Genomic DNA, 16782 nt, shown 5'->3' with positions numbered 1-16782 from the left:
ATAATAATTAAGTTAATAAGCAATACCCTGGCTCAGTTATATAAAACTTGGTCGATGGAATGAATTGCTTTGATTGGATAAGATCGACGTTTCGAACCGTTATTTTTTCTTTGTTTCTACAGTGTTCCCGTGACCAAGAAGCTTGAAAGCTTTTTAGTCACAAATACGACCTTATGTTGTCGTAGCTTTAACTTAAACAATAAAGGAACATTTAAATCTAAATCACTTTCCATCCAAGTTGCGAATGCGACAAGGAATTAAAAGGTTTAACTTCTTTCCGAACTAACATATAAAGAGATAAAAAATGTCGTTTATGTTTGTTTATAATTATTAATAGACTCAAAAAGTACTAAAACGATTTAAATCATTCCTTCACCTGTAGAAATCAATAAATTTGGCTGCATTTTATCCTGGTAAGGGTAAAAGTCTCCACCGACGGGACACAGATGAAATTGCGGGAACCAGCTTGTAAATTATATTCTAAAACCCCGTTTTCACAAAAAATCTAGTGTCCACCATGCTTTACGTACGAACACAAGCGTTTTATGAGTGACCATTTTAAAGCGCTGTCGACACGGTGGCCCACGCACCAGACACCACGTCAAATAGACGCTACAAGATTATTATAGATATATTATTATTAACATCTAGTTCTAAAGCGATTTTCTTTTTCATTTGCAAAGTATTTTAATGGCAAGGAAAACTGGAGCGGATAAATGTGAAGACCCCGTCGCTCGCGGAGTTAGTAGAGTGGACAAAACTTCGGGGTAGGTAAGTATATGACTGTAATCATGTCGAAAAATATCGACGAGTTTCTAACTTAACTATTTAATTTGATATTTTTATGAAATTAAAATTTGGAATTCCGTAGAAAATAGTATATTTTTTATCGAGGGACTAAAATAAGCCAATATATATCCGAGGTGGTTGGCCACCCGAGCTTTAGCGAGGGTCTCTATTTATCCGAGGGTTTATTTATATTGACTTTTAGTATCGAGGTGAAAACTCTATTTTTCACTTCGATTGCGAGAAACGAATAGTCATTTCTTTTTGTCCATAAAACTTTCATATGTTTTTAAATAAATCATTCTAGCTTTCGGCGGCAAAAGATTATCAATTATGTCTTTTGCTCTTTGCTCGACATCATAATTTTCACTATCACTTGACGACATTGTGAGAATAATCTATTTATTTTAATCGTTTATGATTTACCTACGCTCCACAAGAATTTCAAAGTTTTCGCGGTAAGTATTTTTTTCCAACCAGATACAGATGTAATAAAATCGCATCGGCGAAATGGTCCATACACAAACTGGAATAAATAGAATGGCGCCACCTTCTATGCGGAAAAAGCATAGAACTAAGACCACGTAGACTAAGAACGTAACATTTTCGTCATGAAAATAGTCCACACACAATCTTATTTTATGCCAAAAACTAAGCAAGTACTGGCTGTTTGAGTTTATCTAAGTCACTCTAAGTAAATTAAAAAAAAAAATTACTTTTACTCCCTAGGGACTAAAGTACTCACTTTACTCCCGCCTCGTAAGGCTATATTGACCTACTTTTAGAGCATGAGAAGTGAAGTAGTATTAAACTAGCCAAGTGAATGTCAGCGTCGGACTGTCATGGTCACGGACTATACTGAAGTAAGTAATTAATTTATTTAAATTAATACGTACATATTTACCGTAAAATATATAATTACAAGAGGTATACTGATTGGCATAAGTACGGTGAAATTATGAGATAAGGACTGGTTATACACTGGTCTGGTCGTCTAATCTAAGCGGCTGAAGGAGCTTAAGTGGTGGATTTCCTCTTTACGTTCCGTTTTGTGATTATATGGCCGTCTACGGGCTAGCGCAGTTACTGGAGAGTGTATGGACTTATCTACAGTGGACTTCGAAATAAACTGCACGAATTTTTATTATTTTTTACTTGTTATTAGTAGAATATTGTTAATCATTTTTATGATCCATAGCCGCTTATCACTTCTGGTGCTGATTGTACTACCTAGAAGCAAACGTATCTTCGACAATGTAAATATACGCGTTCGAATGTCCACTTTTTAGTCAGTAGGTACAATATACCTATCATCATTCATCTATAACTTATGCATTATTTACACCTCTTTTAGGTAAAAGGTCAGTTTAAGCGCAAGTATATTATTTATTTGATTTATTACAAATTCGAGGTGACGTGTCATATATAAAACATTATTGTTAGTAAGAGCTGACACAACCAATCTTTGCGAAAACAATTCGTGAACTTGATTCACTTCGTTCCGATACGTTATGTGCGGTTCAGTAACCTATTAGTTCAGAAGGAAGAGTAGTGCTTGGAAACCTCTTGTATGCAGTATTTTTTAGAAATAATATCCTGTCAGTATTTAGTCACAAAGGAAGTTGAATATTTACTGAAAGGACAATTTAGGTACTTGATACAATGAGAGTACTAATGTACGCTACTATATGTGAAGCTCTTAAATAAATGACCGTTGTATGTAGTAGTACCTACTCGTAATGTGTCCGTATAGACAAACGAAATTACATGACGTTACATATTCTAAAAATGAAATATTCAAGTCTTATAATGAATTCTGTGCATTTGTGCTACGCTGTCCATCAGCCCGTTTGTAGATTGTAATTTACCTGTGTCGGTGACTTTACTTTTTGAACTTAAATAGGTACCAAGTTTGATTTTTTGAGATTTTGTGGTTTACGTATATTTCGTTTTCGTTCTAAACACTGACGGCGCGTGTCTGACTCAAAATTGATTGCTTTTTTTATAAACACGTACTATATTATGAACTTCTGAACGGTCTGTATTTAGTCTGTTATGCCAAATGATAATTTGACCAAATGCATAAAATGCGAAATGTTAAGATGCTAAAGATTCGTTTGGGAAATGAAACTACTGCGATAAGTTTTTTGGGAAGTGAAATTTGGCGAAAATTATTTTGCCGAAACGGCAGTACACCACTATACTACTTAATAAAACGGTATTTAACACAAACCCATTCAAAACCTTTATAAAATACTAAACAGCAGCAGTTCCTCACTCTCATAACTTTATCAATTAACCTTTCAAACGCTATTTGCTTATGGATGACCTAAATAAAGTTATGAGAAATCATATTCAAAAGATGATTTTTACACAGCAAAGTCAAGTCCCTGATTGTGCACACACAAGAAGCCTAACCTATTTGGGGTTTTCACCAGTAGGGCACTGTACGGGCGCGAATAGTGCACGGTCCCCAATATCAGCACATTTAAAATTCAAGTTTCATACAGAAGAAATATAAACAGAAGGATTTTATTCTTGGGCACTAACCGTCAGAGTTGAGGAGTCATTTCCCTTTATACCTTACCTACTAAAACTTACAAATATGAAAAAAGACGTAGTTAAAATTTTATTTTATTTGACAAGTAAGGTTTAAAATGTGTAATTATTTAGTGCATTTAACTTTTTCCTGTGGATGAATGTGGAGTAATGTGGTTTATAAAATGTATGTAACATAATAAATACGAAAGTAAAGTTACTAACTATAAATTCAATTGCATAAAAAATGACCTCCTCCCATTTTGAAGTCGGTGTAAAACTGTGTAAATAGCCGCTCTTGGAAAACAGAAAGATTAAAATTTTTAAAACCTAATCCATTTATAAGTATACGAGTAATAAAGGAATTAGATAGTCGTGCGTTGTCAAACCTGCAAGTCGAAATATTTTTGTTGCCTATAAGCTATCTAGAACCGAAACTTACTTGCTTGGAACACAATAGTGTTCAAATCTATAAAGCAAATATTCAGTTTGACCAATATTGTATTCAAATCTAGCAAGTAAGGTAACCCTTTTACAATGATACTCGTAACATTCAGTGGCTAACAGGCAAGAAGTTTAAATTCGAGCAGATAATAATCCGCTACGCGAAAGTTACTGAAAGTGCATGGGGCGTCCTATTGTGTCCAAGGCAACTCAATCTGCATTGCAGGGCTCATTACGTAGATAGGTGCCTCTCGCATTAAATATTATTTAAAGCCTTCAAAAGTTGTGACTAAACGCCAATGTAGGTAGAGTTGACATCCGTTCACGCGGTCCACCGCCCGGTGCCTGCCATGGACAGGAGGCGGCTCGCGGACGGTTGCGTAATAACCGCCACAGGCAGGAACCTTTTCAGCCAGCTGTATTACAAAAACTTTATTCAATATCGACCGTTTTTACTACATACATCAATCACGGTTTGCAAGTTGCAGTTGCTCAAAATGTATCCACGTACCTGCTTAATAGGTACTGTACTTTGACAATAGTTATAAAGACTAATAGGAAGTATTGAATATTCATAATGCTACGTTCAAAATTGTATCCCACTAATATCATAAATGTGAAAGTTCGTAAGTCTGTTTGTTTGTTACTTCTTCACTTCTTAACCGCTGAACCGATTTAGATGAAATTCGGTATACAAATAGTTTGAGTCCTGAGGAAGGACAAAGGATACTTTTCATCCTGGATATATAATTCCATCGGGATAGCGATAAACGAATTCTACGCGGGTAGAGTCGTGGGCAACAGCTAGTTATATAATATATTTTTCATTGTAAGCCGTTGCTAACCTACGGCACGGACTCGACTACGCGCAGATATCATGCAGGCAGCACACACAATAAACAGAGAAAATGTCGAATCGCCTTCGGTAACGCGTACTCGAAGAGTAATAAGTACGTTATAATATTGGCTCTGTGCACGACATCAGCGCCACCTAGCGTCCGCAACTTTGCAGGCTCTGATGTTTTGAAATTTCATCGTGACATTGTGACAAAAATCAAACCTATCACGTATTAAGAGCGTTTACACCTGCTGAGCTGGCAACGTTGCATTTTTGTTAGTTTTTCTCGATTATTCCATAAAAATTGAATGAAACTTAATAATGTTGTCTGGTAGAACACTTCTTAATATATAAGTTAATGTGTCTACTTCCATAATGATTCGTTATAGACTTTTATTTTCTTTAAAAACCGGTCATAAACATTAATTCGTTTTTAAGGAATATATATAAAGTTTAACTCGAATTATTATTGGAGTAGACACATTAACTTATATATTAAGAAGTGTTCTATCAGAAAACATTTTTAATTTTCATTCAATTTATTATTTATATGAGAAAAACTAACAAAAATCCAACGTTGCCAGCTCAGCAGGTATAAACGCTCTTAATTGATAATATAAAATAACTGTGATACCGTGATTTGGGTGGACAAAAGATTGTAAATTCAGTTTTGGTCATTAAAATTAAATGAGGTAAGTAAAATTTATTCAAAAAGTGGTTTTTATTTTGGTAATGTCAGGCTTTCACTTCATGTTTAGTTGTACTTTTACTGTAAGTAAAACAAAAAGATAAAGCTACCTCAATGTTTTCTTTAAATAATAGTAAAATTATATAATTGTTCTTATATCGCTAGTAATAAATTAAATATCGTTTTCAGATCAAAATGAGTAACATTTTGAAGACCGGTTTTGTGAGTACCTCACTCATCACACAAAATAATTTCAACCACAAACCGTTTTATAAGGAAAATTGTTGGTATCTGCTGGACATGTCCAGGATGTAGAGGAATTAAGAGAACAAAAAAAGGACAGTGTTCAATAATTCAAGCTCGCATCATAACACAAACATCTATTACTAAAATTAGGTAGTTAAGTCTAAACAAATAGCTTTGTTAATGACAGATTCATATGAATATGACAGATGACCGAGCCTGCATTATTTCTACTTTTGGCCACTATGAGCACTGCGATAGATTTCATTACCCCCACCTAATACTTCGTACCCAGCGAATACTATTAGTCTAGTAGCTAAATAATATTATTTTTAGCTAAGCAATATTATAAAGATTCAACAATCTGTAGAGCCACCTTTTGACACCCTTGTCAATGTCTTTTTAACCCCCGACGTATTAAGAGGGGTGTTATAAGTTTGACCGTTATGTGTGTCTGTGTGTGTGTCTGTCTGTCTTTCTGTGGCACCGTAGCTCTTAAACGGGTGGATCGATTTGAAAGCAGGTTTTCTGGCAATGGTTTTAGACATGTTTTATCAAAATCGGTTCAGCCGTTTTTGAGATATTGAACTTTGAAGTGACAAAGTCGGGGATTTTCCAACTTTTTGTTGGTTAGGTTATTAAGTTTTTGTTAAAAAAAACGGCCAAGAGCGTGGTGAACTCGCGCACTGAGGGTTCCGTATATATTTTTAGGTTCCGTATCTATAAATATCCAGTATTAGCAGATATACCATCAGCCAAATAAGTGGTCTATCAATAACGAGTTCCTATCAAATGAATAAGTCGCTAAAGTCGAACTTTCAAGTTGACAGATACGTCTATTGGCATTATTGTTTTATGACATGCAGACGAATATCAACTTTAGGGTGGTAGACCACAATATTTGGCTGATGGTGCTTTTCGCTCACTGGACCTACATTAATAACTAATCTACAATGCATATCCAAAAGTTAACCTTACGACAAGTTAAATAAAAGCTTGTCAAAAGAACGGTCATGCATGATTGACCGACTCATCAACGTCCTAAACTGTAGGACCTACACCCTTGTTGATCCTTTATAGAAAACTGACATTTTAAAAGTCTATCTTATAACGTAGACAAAGGACTAAAACAGATTTCTGGAAAATCTCCCTCTGTAAGGGTTACAAAGCGCTGATAATACGAGTATAAGGGGTGAAAGTTCTCGTACTCGGTAATTTTGAAGTTAAAAATGTTAAATTTAGATGTTACTTTAAGAATAAAAAATAAAAATCTCGTGTCTAGGCGATTTCGTGAAATCAACCCCTATATACTTGAAATCTTCTGGATATAATGAGCACAGTACGTCTTTAATTAATTTGTTAAGCTGTAGTTTTGTAGTAATTAATACACAGCAAAAATATAAAAGCTACTGAAATTAACTCAAAATATTGCCTTCAGAGCATTTTGAACATTCACTACAAAAAGGGGATAGGTACAGGGTTGAACGAAACTTTCCAAATTTTGAAGCATATTCAGGTAGGTATCCCTACCAAACATTATTATTATGGTAATTAGGTTACGGATACGGAACAAAATAACTAAATATTAAATGAGAATAAAAACAGCTTTTTAAGGGTAGAAATAGAAGAACAGCATTTTAATTAGAATTTTAATCATTTTAAATATGAAAATCATGTTATTGCGCGGTAAAGTAAAAAAGTAAGTAAATTAATTTAATAATCACATCAATAATCTACCTACAATTATCCGTTTTCAGGTAAATTATGCCACGGGAGTAACGAAGGAGCTTCATCATTTTTTTTTCTCTGCACTGCCAAAATCGCAGACAAAATCTAGTAGTTAATAAGTAGGGACCGTGTTTTACACAGTTTTGACGACGCAGGGAGTCATTTGTAACTTGTTCACATTAAACTTGCTTAAGACACTAACTTTCTTTTGAAAAGTGCTCATTGAAAATGGGCAGTCGATTCCTTTAATCGTGTACCAAATCCTATTACTAAAACCGCGTTATACCCCGTCCTCCCATCTGCCCTCAACTTAAAACTTATTACGAACGAAAATGCTTTTGGTTATTTAATTTTATAGTGCTTGCCTGCTGTAAATCTCAAATACATCGCAATGCCTAATTCGTCGCTGTTGTTCCTTAAACCTAGCTGTTAACTATCTTTGGGTTCGCTCTTAACAAGTTAAATCAAATTCAATCAAATCTCTGGATCTAGCTCCAGACATTTTGTTTACTTTTCCGAGTTTATTAATGTGTAAATGCTATCACTTATGCCAGCCGTCAGCTGTGCTAACTTGTTGGCCGGTAAGAAAATTCTCTCAACGAAAATTGGCAACAACTCGTGTCACTCGATCGGGAATCGAAGCTCTTTGTGCTTCCGCGCTCTAGGACGGGTGAAACGCAAGAATGCGGCGTGCGTGCGGGGCTGCGGGGAGTGCTGGCAGCGGGGCGGCCGGGGGATGCGTCGCGGTGGCGCGGGCGGCGGGAGGCCGCGGGTCTGGCGCGTGCCGCAGTAGCGTGGAGGCGGCGCCACGGACGCCAGTCTCCAGCTCTTGGCATAGCCGGCTGATGCTGGCGCGGACCGGGCCACACCGCGCCACTCGCTCCCACACGTCACGCAAAGGCTAGTACTCGCACCGACCTGGTGGTTCCCGCGTAGCGTTCGACTTGCATTCGTGACGACTCGACGTCAACTCAGTGTTACGATTTCACGGCAGTCCCTGCCTTCCTGGAGCTTATGAGACAAAGCGCGGTAACGTTAAGACAGCCGGCAGTCATTGCGCCTTTTGCCTCCCACTCATTGTTGAAATCCGTCCTCTTTTAAGCCGTTTCGCCCCTCATCATTCATACTGAACTGCAATTGAATCAACCACTGTAACGCCCACGCGATTGCGAAGTTTTTCTGCCAGATCTGTCGTATTTCAATTAACAGAATGTCCCGTTGGTAATCAGTATCCCGTTTTTAAATGCCTTTATCAATTACAACCCTTATTTACATACCTGTATATCACGCTCTACGCTGGCATCATTTTACAACGCAACTTGAAATCCAAACAACGTTCTTTTTAGCTTCCTTCATTTTTTTAAGTAATTTGTCCAATTTATTACATTATAAATAAATATAGCTGTGCGAAGCTTTTGAATTACAGCCAACATCTCTATCGTGAACATCATTTTACAAGCCTTCTAATGTTAGAAAAAAGCTATTAAACAGTATCTACGTCATATTTTAATCTACGTTTAAATCGTTGTCCTTCTTATCTAAATATACCACTGCATTAAACGTGATAATATAAGACATGTCATCCATTTAATCCAAATTCACGGTTGAAATTTAAATCTAAATAGACACGCCTGCAAGATACAATTCATTTTAAATAAAACAGTTCATAAATACAAAAGAAGACAAACATTATGCTCTGCGGATGACATCGCGCCTTATAAACAATAGCACAGGACGGCAGATAACCGCTAATTTGACGTTTTTCTGTCGCATATTGAAAATAATTGGCACTAGTTGGCTGATTATTTTAACTCTACTGTCATGGAAATACTAACTTACATTTATTTCCCATTATAATACAGAATATACAGGATTTTTTAATTATTTTAAATTACTCGGACACCTTCGCATTAAAAAGATTAATTCCAATTACTTAATATAATATAATACGTAAGTAAGCCTCTTTAAAATATGTACCTAGATATAAACAAATTCTAGTACGTATCATGTCGTAAATACTCGTACATAAAAGAGGACCAAACACTTAATACTTCAAGTAGCCAGTGTTCAAACTTATTACGGTTAATTTTCTGTTCGATCGGATTCGTGCAACTTATCTGGCTTACATAATACATACTCGTAAGCCCCCGTTGCCTGGGACAGACAACCTTTTAGTTTCAGTATCACTTTCTTGATGAGATGATCGACACATTGGCCCGTAATCGTCTCATACTTCCTAGCGGCTGTATGGTGTCGTTATGTCGTATATAAATACGATCTTGTCATCTCATCGAAATAAATACTTCTACCGAAGGCTTATACATTGCTTGCCACATAAAGAAAAAACTAATAGGTTTAACCGATAGAATAGATGAACGGATTAATGGAAGGAAGACTCGGAAAATTATTAAAACGAAGCATAAATTTTATCGGTTGTCAACGTCGTATCAACGTCGAAATAAAACGCGCTTATTAATAAATAGTTTTCTTCTATTGCCTGTTGCAGCACGTGGCAATATGATAAAACATAATAAAGTAGGGAAAAATAAATGTTACGCTATTTTTCAAACGGCAAAAAAAACTTTTAACCAGGAGGATACGTAAGTTTTCATACTCTGGTGACATAACACACTGCAGTTTTCACACTGACCGAATCGCGTCATTATACTACAACATATTAATTAATTCAATACGAAAAACATCTTTTATTTTACTTTTAATTACATGTTTTTTGTATTCGTGTACTAAAATATATATTTGATTGGAATAAACATAATACATTAATACAATCAAAGAATATAGATCCGTATTTATGCTAAAAGTTAACACAAATACTTCTGAGCAGATTATTTTCACTGCAAATCTTAATTATGAAAAATATGGTGTAACACTTACTTTATTACAAGATTGCCAAAAAAAAGGGCATATATATTTTTTATAGGATACGCAAATGATTCTTAATTGTATGGGCCAACCTTAACCAACCAATCTATGTCGTAATCATATTAAGTTCGCTATTGAAATACCATTTAGTAGAGGTGAAATTAAACAAAGAAACAAATAACTACTGCACTTACCTTTCTACTGTCCAAAAAACACAAATACAAAATTAGTTTTCCACCTGCCACCGACTGAGCGTGCAAAGTGCAAGCACTAAAATTTTTGTTTAATCTATACTTCTATGAGTATATTTACTAACATTATAAAGAGGTGAAGGTTGTGAGTTTGTGAGGTTGTAGGGGTAAATATCTGGATCTATTGAATCGATTCAGAATAAATAAGTACAGATATTTTGAGTCCCAGGGAAGGAATAGGATAGTTTTATCCCGGAAAATTGCACAGTTCCCGCGGGATAGCGATAAACGAAATCTACGCGAACGGAGTCGCGGGCAACAGTTATGGTGTTTAATATGTTCGTTCTTGTTGTACCTACCTACTCAATAACGCTTTAATAGCTAGGAGTGTTGCCGAGAGATTGAAGGCACATATCGGTTGTTCGAGAGGCGCTTGAGCAGTGGGCGCTTTGCGCTTTTCTTGAGGTCACTTTGTAGTCGAGTGTTCTTGAAATCCGAGTCTCACTTATTGCTCAAATGGTTACACAGGCCATTTGTTTCATTGTCTTTCTACCAAACGGTTTTGACATCTTAAAATTGAACGTGATTAATTACCTATAAGTTTTATTGATATTATGACGTTTCGCTTTTATTTACCTTCACCTCGTATATTTATTTGTTTGCTTCCAATCTTGCATGGTAATCTTGATCCCTTTCTAGAGTGGTCAGACTAACTTGAAATTTGGAAAACATAACAATATAAATTGGACTTGGTTCTTGGATTGGAATGGGTTCGACATCAATATCATCGTCGGGTACATCACCCACATTTGTTTTGCTGATTATATAGTCATAATGGCGGAGTAGCTGGAGAAACTTAATACTTACCATGCTTTGTGTCCTCAGTATCATCTCCCAACAAGTGGATCTTAAAATTAACATGGACAAGCCTAAAATCATGTCAAATGTTCATGTCACACCCGTACCGGTTATCGTTGTGAATAATAAACACGAGGTTATTGACCACTATGTTGACCTTGGATAAATTTTGCAGTTTGGAAGGTCCAACTTTGTCAAAAATATGGCCCGAAAAATCCAACTAGGAAGACGAAATTACCAGTGTGTGTTACCAATGATGCCAAATGGCTCTGAACCGTGGTCCTTGACTGTTGGCTTCTTAGAGAGGCTCAGAGTCATGCAACGACTTTCCGACGACGTTTTCCAACGGTTTCTTCCCCAATAAAGGTCCTCCAGTAGCGACCACGAACGGTTGCAGGTTATGCACGAACGAAGAGTTGGCATGGTTATCCCACTACCGGTGATTGCAAGTGGCAAGTTGTCGTTCATTGTGGCATTCTAAGTAAGTCTTTGTTCATCAGTGGACGTTTTCTGGCTGCTGCTGCTGCTGATGATGATGATGATATAGATTGGATGACAACTCATGTACAGTGAACAAAATATGCAGTCAGCCAAGAAAGCTTGTAAAATTATTTCTTTAACAAAGACATTTAGATAACGCTTAATTAAGACTAAAATATCAAGTAAAGCAAGTCAAATAAAGGAAGGTAGTACAAGCAATTAATACTAGTATATTTGTCTATCTAACTTTCCTCACACTCAAAACCAGAAATTAATTGCGGTTTCATTAAAATGTTTCTTTAAAAAATTAATATAAATTAATCATCTTGTACAACCCTATGGGTAAGATGATCCCCCAGGCAGAAGTTAGATGATCCCTATGATCATCTTACCCCCATTCCTAGTAAACAAATATTATTATGAAGAAAAAGGTTATAAAAAATAAAAGTAATATTTTACTGCATCAACAGCAATTTTATTTTTCACTTCTGCCCTTCGTTTCAATGACATTATGGGCGCTGCAAACTCTTTATTTGCTTTTTGAATTCCATGCCATTTTTCACAGCATGGAGCATCAAGAGCGGCTGTCATCGGTTCCTGCGATTACTCATCTCGAGTGGTTTTCCTTTTGTAATTAGGCGGTATCACGTTTGCCTAACAATGACTTTAAAAAATGTTGGATAAACTCCGAATTGTTGATAATATAAACAATAGACTACACCACCCTGAAGACAGAATAAAGCACAGACAGACTGACAGATAAAAGCGGGCTTCGACTATTGCTTAGAATATTCAAGACTTATAAAATTAAACAAGAAAGTCGACCTAAAATTGCATAAAATTACATATAGAATGGAATCATCTTGGCCTGAGTTTTACTTTTTCATTACGAAAATGAAGCATATTAGAAAGCCACAAACACCAGTAATTTACATTTAACATTGCTTAAATTAAAGTAACATAAGCTCAAGATCATCAGCTCAGGTCCAGAGCTATGCATTACCAGTGAAATTGGCTAAATGGCGTTAGTGGTTTTGGTTTCGGCACAATCGCAAAGGATCATTATACCCCAAGGGATCAACTCGTACTACTTTCCCCTACGTGGTTTTGTTTAGTCAGGCAAAACATAACGCTTTTTTCACCAAGATTCAGTAATATAAATTTCCATCCAGTAATATTTAAGGTTGAGCGACGAATTACACACAGCACGCCGTATTTTAGTAATAAAAATAAAACAATAACAATTTCCTGCCTGCCTCGGTCCGGTCATACATACGTCATATTTACTTGACCAAGTGAAAAAGATACAGATACTTTCATAATGCACTTGCAATGCAGTGCTACGTCGTACCGTGCACTCATTAGCAGACGCAAACACAACACAAACGCTTAGAATGACTACGACTACGAATGTGTAGTAACTTCCAGCTTTAACTAACGGATAGCTACGTATATAATCAAAGATAGCTACATATATAAGTAGAGTTACCTACGCTAATCAATAGATGTGTATTTTATACCACACATGACGAGTACGTAACGTTATTATTGATAACACATTTTTTAAGATTGGAACCCGACCGCCGAGAAGAATTTTTTTCATTATAACTAATTCAAAACTCAGAGCTCTTTTGGATGGAGACGCCGCTACTGTGTTGGTCACCAAAAGAGTTGTTGTGTGTTTTGTATACCAAAAGAGTGATACATTGGTTATAACGCCCAGATGCGTATAGTAGACGAGCCAAGTTCTAAAATTAAAATCGACACTCGTCGAGTTGAACCTACGAGTATCGTGCGCTATTGGAAATGGATTCAAAAGTTAGGGGACTCAGATTGCATTCCTCATTTATTCATGTTGGGTCGTTCCGTTTCGACGGAGTTCCCACCCAATGGATTTTCAATAATGCGCTTTTAACGAGAGCTCTTAGTATTATTGTTAATTAGAGTCAATTAAAACTTTTCAGCATTTAATTAAATAGAAAAACAGTTACACTCCTTTTAATTCACAATACGATGTTATTGGTTTTCAAAACATTAGTAAAAAAAAGTAACTATCTATACTCAACGCCGTATTATAGATTCCAAAAAAGTTACCAAAGATGGCCGAACATCAGTGTCACAAGTGTCATTGTCATTGTGGTGTTCCAGATGTATTAATGTGCATTAATAAAAAAATAATCTTATAATATATTTTTTTATTTAGACCTTAAATAGGTACCGGCAACAGAAAACTTAACAGAAAACAAAAACTCAAGAACGAAAATTACCACGAGTATAGAAAGCATTCGATCAATCCAAACGTCAGGCCATACTACGAAGTGCAAAATTCGAACTTCGTAACTTGCCATCCCGCTGACGCTTAAGTTATTTAATACGAGAGTCAGAGGGACAATACAATACGATACGAACTTCGATTTCTTCGTAGCCCCCCAGATGCCGAATGAAGTGACAATTGGAGATGTCATGGTGGCCCTGTGGCCGCCATGTTTACCATAGTTTCCACGTGATTTGTTGTCAATATTTTTATGTGCATATCAAAAATATCAATAAATAGTATATACGCAAATTATGAGATTAATATAGTATCCAAATGTTGTTTAAACCTGAAGTATTACCACTGTAATATGAACTTTTCTACTACAAAACAGTTTCCACCATATATCTGTTGGTGAAATTAATATTCATATAAATTATTTATTTATGCAGTTGCATTTAATTTAGCTTTACAGTTATATATAAATAATTTACTTATGTACATTATTTAGAAAAGTTAAAACTTACCGATGCAAAACTTTTTCATTTTATTGGCAACACATGAGTAGGTTTTTTTGGAATCTATATACGGCGTTGAGCTAAAGGTCTTTTCCGCGCACAAATAGTTTTGCGGTGAAATATTTTAGTACGGGCAGTGCCACATGCATTCCATTAAGTTTCATTCAGGCTTTAAAAACCAACTCCTTTCATAAAAAATATATAGGTACTATTTACAATATTTTTTCTTCATGTGGCTTCGCCGTAGGACGCCGTGACTCGTACGAGTATGTTGTAGGTATGGTGTTAACTATCAATATGTCAACTAGTCGATATCTTTTGATTTTTGTGTCAAAAGTTTACATACTACTACAGCAAACTACCATTAACTCAAACGGAACCTGCATGTCACTTTTATGCTCAGAAAAATATAATTTAGGTTAGTTCTTTAAACTTGTACATATTGTCACTACTAAACGGAGCTTGACACAAAATTGATATTTAATATCTTCCAGCAAGTAGCCATTACACTCCTCAATAAAAAGATCGCAGTTATAATAAAACAATGGCAGATTTCTTGCTTTAGTATGTTTTGCTTTAGCGGTAAAACCATAATGGTAAAAGGTGACAGAAAGCATTATAAAGTATATTAACCGTACAATTTGCAAAGATGATATTTGATTTCTAAACAAAGCAAAATTCATGTCAAATAATAATTTGCCAATTGCGCAGTCTATCGAATATTCTAAATCTCGCCATTGTCAATATTAATTTGCGGCCCATATAATAATAGCTCGTAGTAGGCCTGCAAGTTCCCGATAATAGAATAAATATATTTTATTTAAAAAATCGATAGTAAATAAAATAGATTCGATCAATTGTTTCTCTATTAAATATGGCGAATAAAAATGAATTACCTCTATTAAATCCGTATTATAATAATCTGTATTGCAACACAAGTTATGTATTAGTTAACACGGTCGATAGCGTCAATCCGAGACTCCGAGCAGAAAGTAAAGCGGTACCTATATCATGTTTCAGTTTGCAGTGCCACGTGTCTTGGGCTGCACATACATATAAATTATTTAGCTATAATGTTAATACTATATTGTGTGGTGTGTTGTACTTAATTGCATGTAAGCCGTGCACACATGTGCGGCCGCGGGGTCGGCGACAGCCGCTTGGCTCATTCGATAAATTGGGTGCTTTGGCAGCCTACAGCTTCCACGTGGTCACGTATGCTTACAGGCAATTTAGCTGGGGCAGCAATGCATACACCATAAAGCATACGTACATATAGGTAAATAATCGATTCAATCTTGTTTCCGTTCATGTTTGATTTGATGCAGTTTTAAATACGATTCACGAAACTAAGTATCTATTTAAGTTATAAATATTATACCTAACTATTGTTATAAAATATCTTTGTCTTTAATATTTAATTATGGACAGTGTCGCGTAGTTTTGTACTCGCACTTATAACGCTGCTTTAGCATGCCCTTTTATCGTGTCACAGAGCGCTATTTTAGATTAAAGACGGCTATTTGCATGCAAACGACTGCAGCATCTGTCACCAAGTCAAATTAGCAAATTTAAAAATTTGCTGCACGTGCATGGGTTTGGCGCATAATTCAGCAGCACTAGCGCTCGGACGCTTCTTGGTTTACGATTGCGCATTGCTGCTGCCCTGCTGCCTTAAAACAAGCACATTCATAATATAACTACTTCGACTAGGTATAGAACCTACAGTTATTATATTTTACCAGGTTATTTATACACATATATAGATATTATTATAAATTAAACTTATTGTCTCCAACAGAGTACCTACCAAGCTCAGCCAAGCATGACGTATGCTGACAAACAACCATTCTCAAAAATAAAACTCGTAGGCGCATAAATTGTCGTTTGAGGACTCATGGCAGTTAACGAAACTCTCGAAAGTATAAAATGTCAGCTGCTGATACGCTTTATATCACTTCGTACAGGGAACCATATGAAGCACTTTCAAAGACGTTTTCGGCAAGCAAATAATTTTTCTACCACTTATCATGCGGAATCCATTGCTGGAGTAAACGATCTTTTTTTTAATTATAAGTGCCCCTGATTAGTTACACCTGTAGCTATTGAAATATTTCTAGGTTCCTATTTTAGTTAAACACATTAGCTAGCGGTTAGAACAACCTTTTTAACAGACTTCAAATAAAAGGAGGAGGTTACCTATCGATTCGGTTGTATTTTTTAATCCTTATTGTTTTTATAAGCAGATGATGTTAAAATTTGCAAGGTCACCACGGATTTCAGTTATTCAGCACCCGTATTAGCTACGTGCACGACGGTGGCGACGCGTAGCG

The 16782-nt window shown here is 35.9% G+C and overlaps 1 protein-coding gene across 12 annotated transcripts in view; it reads left to right on the top strand.

Annotated features, from left to right (window-relative positions):
- Positions 1 to 16782, top strand: part of Sh (Potassium voltage-gated channel protein Shaker) — a 307044-nt gene that overhangs the window by 149739 nt on the left and 140523 nt on the right. For 2 of the 12 annotated variants that reach the window (XM_074094261.1, XM_074094308.1), the window contains exon 1: positions 8068 to 8165. The exons of the other annotated variants lie outside the window; for them this stretch is intronic. The gene's annotated coding sequence lies outside the window, so the exon portion shown is untranslated. Of the gene's footprint in view, positions 1 to 8067; positions 8166 to 16782 lie in introns of those variants that run through there. 12 annotated transcript variants of the gene reach the window in all.

This window comes from Choristoneura fumiferana, chromosome Z (genome assembly GCF_025370935.1).
Source record: "Choristoneura fumiferana chromosome Z, NRCan_CFum_1, whole genome shotgun sequence".
In the NCBI taxonomy this organism is placed as follows: Eukaryota; Metazoa; Arthropoda; class Insecta; order Lepidoptera; family Tortricidae; genus Choristoneura; species Choristoneura fumiferana.
The sequence above is the reverse complement of the archived record's forward strand: the minus strand, read 5'-3'. Positions and strand labels throughout refer to the sequence as shown.